Raw genomic sequence first — 7,102 nt, 5'->3', positions numbered from 1 at the left:
CCCTTCCTTAGAGCAGATACACCCAGAAAGTTCACTGTTTTTTTAGCTTATAAGATTAAAAAAAAAGAAACATGTTATATCACCATTACTATTATTAGTATCAATTAATGATGTTCTGTTAAATTCCAGACAAAGCATGATGCTGAGAATTTTACCAACACTATCTGAAATATTCATACCCATTTTGAAAGGCAAACAATGGTGTCTTTATTTAATAGGTAAGGAAAAATGAAATTGAACACATTAAATCATGTTTGTAACTCCTTAGAATTGTCTGTTTACTTCTAAGACCAGTATTAATTTTAACTACACTGACTTGTTTCCATAATATAACATTACTATAATTAACCATGTATTCATTACAGAAACTTAGGGGGGCCTGAATTGGGAATTTACAGGGTGGACTGCAGGAGCCATAGAAGAGATGGCTGCTAAGATGCTGAGAGCTAAAAGGTGATGCCAAAGGTGCAGTGTAGAAGAATGTTGGAATGAAAATAAATAAATAAAATAGGAAAACCATATGATCATGTCAATAAATGATACAAACTCCCAGAAAATTCGGAATAAAAGAAAATGTTCTCAACATTATAAGATGCATCGGTGAAAAACCTACTGCTAAATTATATTTAACAGTAAATAAACATTTTTCTACTAATATTGGGAATCATGCAATCTATGTTCACTTTCACCAATTCTGTTAAACATTGCATTGAGTCTAACCTGTGTGGTGAGATGGCAAATAAAAAGTAAAAACATATAAAGTTTGAAAAAGAAGAAGTGAAGCTGTCATTATTTACATAGAAAACTTTAAGGAATCTACAAAAGCTATTACGTGGATTTAACAAGACCACAGAATATAAAGTCAATATATTAAATCAATTATGTTTCCATATACTAGCAACAAACAATTGGAAAATAAATTTTAGAAAGAAAAGTCTTATACTAACATCCAAAAACATCACATTCTAGGGCAAAAGCATACAAAATATCTATATTTAAATTTACAAAACATGACTGAAGAAATTAAAGAGCTAAAACTATTTTCATGGATTGGAAGACTCAGTATTGTTAAAATGTCCAACCTCCCTAAATCAGTATACAGAGTCAATACAACCACTCTCAATATTCTACTAGGCTTTCTTGAAGAAAAAGATAATCTTATTCTAAAAATTATGTAGAAATTCAAGAATATAGAATAGACAGATGATCTTTAAAGAGAAACAAATTTGTTATTACTCAAAAGAAAAATAGAATACACACATCCATCTAAAAAATGAGCTAATGATACATACAACATAAATAAGGCTCTAAACATTTTGTTGAGTAAACAAGATAAACACAAAAGTGCAAATCGTATGCTTTCATTTATATGAAATCTGCAATCAGACAAAATCTATCTATTGTTATTAAAATCAAACATCTGTTGCTTTTTGGTGATGGGGACTGATTAGAGAAATATAGGAGAAAACTTTCTGGAGAGATTGAAATGTTGTATGTTGTGATTGGGATATTGGTTATATAGGTGCATGTATTTGTCAAAACTTACCAAATTGTATACATAATAACTATAACTATGCATTTTACTGTATATAAGTTTACCTCAACAAAAAAGTCTGAGAAGAAAATTTGTATGCCAAAACTATATAGCTAGTTCTTGGTACTAAAGGACAAAGCACATTAACAATTGAAAACTGTGACAGTAAAATGCTAATATCTTTACCTCTTTTAGGGTATCAAATATGGCCAAAAATAACACTGAAAATGTTGGTAAGTGTTAAACTCTATAGCAAGGTGCCAGGCAAGAATAGGTAAATGTTGTGCTTTCTTCCTCTTATGACCACATTCAACTTATAATTAAACTACAGAACAGCCATCATTGAGAATTGCCTGAAGTCGAGCTGAACAGAAGTCCTATAACTAAAGATATAAAGAAGAAACTACCTTGAGACTGGTGGGAAAGGCAGAGACACAAAACGAGCTAGTCCAACACCTGCCTATGATGATTAAAAATTGGGAAGAATGTCTCGACTGGGAAGGTTCCCCCTGAGGAGTGAGGGGTCCCAGTCTCACACCAGGTTACCCAGCCCATGGTTCTGGTGACAGGATGAGAAGTCCCCACAACTTCTGCTGTAAAAGCCAGTGAAGATTGTGGCTGAGTGAGATGGAGGGCTGCTGCAGTCTCAGGCAATCCTCTTAAAAACCCACACACAGACTTACTCACTGATGGACTCACTGACTCTGAGCTCCAGTGCTGGGGCGGCAGATTAAGGGCACCAAGGACAAACAAGAAGAACTGAATTATCTGGCTTCAAGGTGAAGATCTAGAGGGGCAGCTTTCTCTCAGAAAGAATTGCTGGTAGAATTCATTGTTCCTTTATTGAGATCGCCCCACTCCTGGCATGCAGAAACAGACAGGTACCAAATCTGAGTCTCCATCAACTTGGCTAACATAGGTTGCCCTTATGATTCTTTGAGACCTCACTCCTCTCTGCTTGCAGGCCTCCTCAAGCTGCTTCCGGTGGTTTTTCCATTCAAATAGCCTGTTTTGCTTGTGCTTTGGACTTCTTTAAAATTTCTCAAAGGTTCACAAAACCCAAATAAGCAGCATCTAGCCTTGCCATGCCCCATACCTCTTGCTGAGCAGCCCCAAGACCGGAAATAGTGGTAGCTGGCCTAGGTTTGTGGCTTGTCCTCTCAAGGCACCTCCAAGCCAAATACAGGTGGCAGCCATTTGCAGATTCCTTGGTGGCTCATGCCAGGTGGAACTGGGCAAGGCACAGGCTGCAGCTAAACTTGTCCTGCAGTGAGGCCCCTCCCAGGAGGCACCAGGGCAGCACTCCCTGTGGCTGGGTTTACACCAGGCCAGAGCACCACCTAGGACTGCATCTGAAGATGACACACACAAAGGGCAGACTAGGCAGACACAAAAGCTGCACTAAAGTGAATTCTGCTTCATAAGGTCAGCCCCTTCACAACAGCTCCTGCATTGTAGTCATGGCCAGTCCCCACAACCAATCAGCCTGTAAGTCAATTTTTCCCATTGATGTGCAAAGAGCAGCCCAAACTCAACTACAACAGAGCACAAACAACCCACACAACCCACACATGGATCATCCAGCTAACGTGACCAGAGAGACTGCATCACTGTGCTCCACAGTGCACCTAATACATAAGGGACTCTACTACAAATGGGAGACATAGCAGCTCTATCTAATATATATAACAGGCAGGGAGGCAAACAAAATGAGGACACAAACATATCCCAAATAAAAGAACAAAACAAAGCTCCAAAAATAAAAATTGAATGAAATGAAGAAAAGAAATCTACCAGATGCAGAATTCAAAATATTGGTTATAAGGATGTTCAATGAGAACTTACTTCAGCAAAGAACTAGAAAATATAAAAACGAAGATAGAAAAACATTATAAAGAACCATTCAGAAATGAAGAATACAATAACTGAAATGAAGAATTCATTTTTAAAAATCAACAATAGATTACATAAAGCAGACAATTGATTCAGCATTTGGAAAATAAGATAGCAGAAAACACCCGATTAGAGCAGCAATAAGAAAAAAATCCCTCCAAAATGAAGATATTTTAGGGGGACTCTGAAACACCATCACGTGTATTAACATTCACATCACAGGGGTTCCAGAAGGTAAAGAGAGAGAGCAAGGACCTAAAAACGTATTTGAAGAAATAATGATGGAAAACTTCCCTACCTGGCTAGGGAAATACACATACAAGCTAAGGATGCACAAAGAGTCTCAAACAAGATGAACCCAAAGAGGCCCACACCAAGACACATCATAATTAAAATGAGAAAGGTTAAAGACAAAGACAAAGAATCTTAAAAGCAGCAAGAGAAAAGGAATTAGTTACCTACAATGAAGTTCCCATAAAACTGTCACCTGATTTCTCAATAGAAACTTTGAAGGCCAGAAGGAATTGGCATGAAATATTCCAAGAGATGAAAAGCAAGGACCTACAACCAAAATTACTCTATTTAGCAAAGCTATCATTTAGAACTGAAGAATAGTTAAAGAGCTTCCCAGATAAGAAAAAGTTAAAGAGATTCATCAACACAAAACCAGTATTACAGGAAATGTTAGAGGAACTTCTTTAAAAAGAAGAAAGAAAAAAAAAATTTAAACTATGAATAATAAAATAGCAGTAACTACATATCTATCAACAATTACTTTAAATGTAAATGGATAATATGCTCCAATCAAAAGACATAAGTTGGACCATTTCATATGCTGCCTACAAGAGACTCACTTCAGATTAAAAGACACACACAGAGTGAAAGTAAAGGGATGAGAAAAGATATTTTATGAAAAGGGAAAGAAACAAAAAAAGCTGGGATAGCAATACTTACACAAAACAATACAAACTTTAAAACAAAGGCTATAACAAGAGACAAAAAGGAACCACTGATTTCACTTCTGGTTTATATCCAAAGAAACCAAAACACTACTTTGAAGGGATGTGTGGATTTATAGGTTCATTGCAGCATTATTTACAATAGCTAAGATATGGAGGCAACCTGAGTGTCCATTAAATGTATAAAGAAGAGGTGGTATATATATATATATACAATGGAATATTACTCAGCCATTCAAAACAATGAAATCTTGCCATCTGCAACAACATGGATGGACCTAGAGAGTATTGTGCTGAGTGAAGTAAGTTAGACAGAGAAGGACAAATGCCACATAATTTCACCTACATGTGGACTCTAAAGAACAAAACAAAGAAAGCAGAAACAAACTCACAGATACAGAGAGCATTCTGATGAATGCCAGATGGGAGGGGAGTGGGTGAAAAAGGGGAAGGGATTAAAAAGTACAAATTGGTAATTATAAAATATTCATGGTATAAATATAGCATAAGGAAGAGAGTCAATAATATTGTAATAACTATGAATGGTGTCAGATAAGTACTGGATTTATCAAGGTGATCACTTCATAAGTCACATGAATGTCTAATCACTGTGTCATACACCTGAAACTAATATAATAATGTATGCCAACTATAACTGAATTTTTAAAAATTCAAAACATAATAAAATAACTCAAGTATACTCCATAGCAAGGTAATACGTTTAATTCTCTTTCTTACGTATGTCTCAAATTATTGAGTCTGTCAATTTTCTTGTTCTCAAGTAAAAAATATATACATATATTTTTTAAAATGTTTAATTAGTCTTAAAATCCTTCAGATATAAATTTTGGCAACAAATGTACTATTTTTCAAATATCTAGCTGGAGAAAACATATTTCAAAAAGTGAAAGTCCATAAGGGTGGATAAAAGGGAGAATTTGAATACAAGTAATAATGTGATCTTAACTATAGTGATGAGATTAAACTATTGTGCGAAATGTTTTCTATAGCATAACTCATTTGATTATTATTTCGAGTAGCCAAAAATTCTTGCTTTCATATTTAGCATCAACTTACAATTGAAAAAAAAATGGTATTTTATATCCAGAAAGACATAAAGCATGTTTATTAATTTTTTTACCAAGAGATAAGATGATACCTTCATTTATATCCAAAAATTTTAAATAGAAAAAAAATTAGTTTACTATTCAATTAATACTTATTGAGGATTCATCATAATCTAAGGATTGGGCAATGTCTGGAAATATAAAGTCATAATCTAGGACACAACCTAGTATGAAGATATACATTCTAAATAATGTAAATACAGTTGACCTTTGAAAAACACAGGAGTGAGGGGCACTGAACTCCGAGCAATCAAAAGTCCAGGTATAACTTTTGACTCTATAGTCAGCCCTTAGCATGGCAGATTCACCCAACTGAAGGTCAAACACAGTGTTCTGAGAAACTGCAGTTGGGAATGTGAAAATGCTGTGTTTGATCCTCGGTTGGTTGAATTATGATGTGAAATCCTTAGATACAAAGGGCCAACTGTATTTATTGAAGAAAAGTCCGCATATAAGTGAACCTGTGCAGTTGAAATGTGTTGTTCAAGAGTCAACTGTACTTTGAAAGGTCTGTGCTCAAACTATTGAAAAATGGCTTGGAATTTTTTTTTTTTTAATTTAGAAATTTTTCTAGGAAAACATTTTTAAAAAACAATAAAAAGAGGCCCCTGCAACATTCATTACTATGTACTAGTATCTAACAAGAAATTGAAAATAAAGTATAAGTATTCAAACATAGTGACTGGTTATATAGTCTTGATACATCTATACCATCGAGAACATGTAACAATTAAACGATACATCTAAAATAGGTTACAAACATCCCAAACATTGGGCAAAACAATTCATCTTTTTCTATGTCTCAGTTTTTCTGTTCAAAATAGCATAGAAATATTTTCTTCACCAATTTTCAAGATTATTGGGATAAATAAAAACTGGAATATAAATATAAGCACTTAAAACATTAAATATTTTAAACCTACTATTCAAATAAAATGGGAAATTAATAAGTAAGAGCACTTCTCCTTTATTACAAAATTCTACATTCCTAGCTTAAGAATAAACCTATTGCTTTTATGATTAGAAAACTGGTAAAAACAATGTAGTAAAAACAAGTCTACTTTATTTCTGTGGGTTTTTCTTGTGCTGACTTTTCCAGCTGAGGAGGTTTCCATAAGCACTCTCAGTTCAGCACCATACAAATGCCTAAAGTAGGGAGATGTGTTATCCATTGCCCTGGTTTGCACGTAATGATCCTACATTTTCCCCATGAGAACACTTCAGACTCCATTTTCATTATCACGTCCATTTCATAATTCTTGTTTCAGCTTATATTATGGAAAAAGCAGACTATACAAACCTATTTCAATCTTACTTTAGTTTATAGAACAAAGCACCCAAAGAAGCATAAATACATAACATACAGCGCTGGCACAGTTTCTCTCTACACGATCCTTGTTATCTCTTAATAAAATGGTAAAAGCAGGATTTATTGAGTCTTCAGATAGCAGAAAATAAAAAGAATATCCTTAGACTGTAGTGGAGTCTCCAATACATTCACATGGTTATTTAATTAGACAGTTTTTCTTTTCAACTTTAGCTCATTATTCCTATTACTGTTCCATGTTTCTGCCTTTTCCAAATAGATT

Source organism: Pteropus alecto, unplaced genomic scaffold (assembly GCF_000325575.1).
Source record: "Pteropus alecto unplaced genomic scaffold, ASM32557v1 scaffold100, whole genome shotgun sequence".
Lineage (NCBI taxonomy): Eukaryota > Metazoa > Chordata > Mammalia > Chiroptera > Pteropodidae > Pteropus > Pteropus alecto.
The sequence above is the reverse complement of the archived record's forward strand: the minus strand, read 5'-3'. Positions refer to the sequence as shown.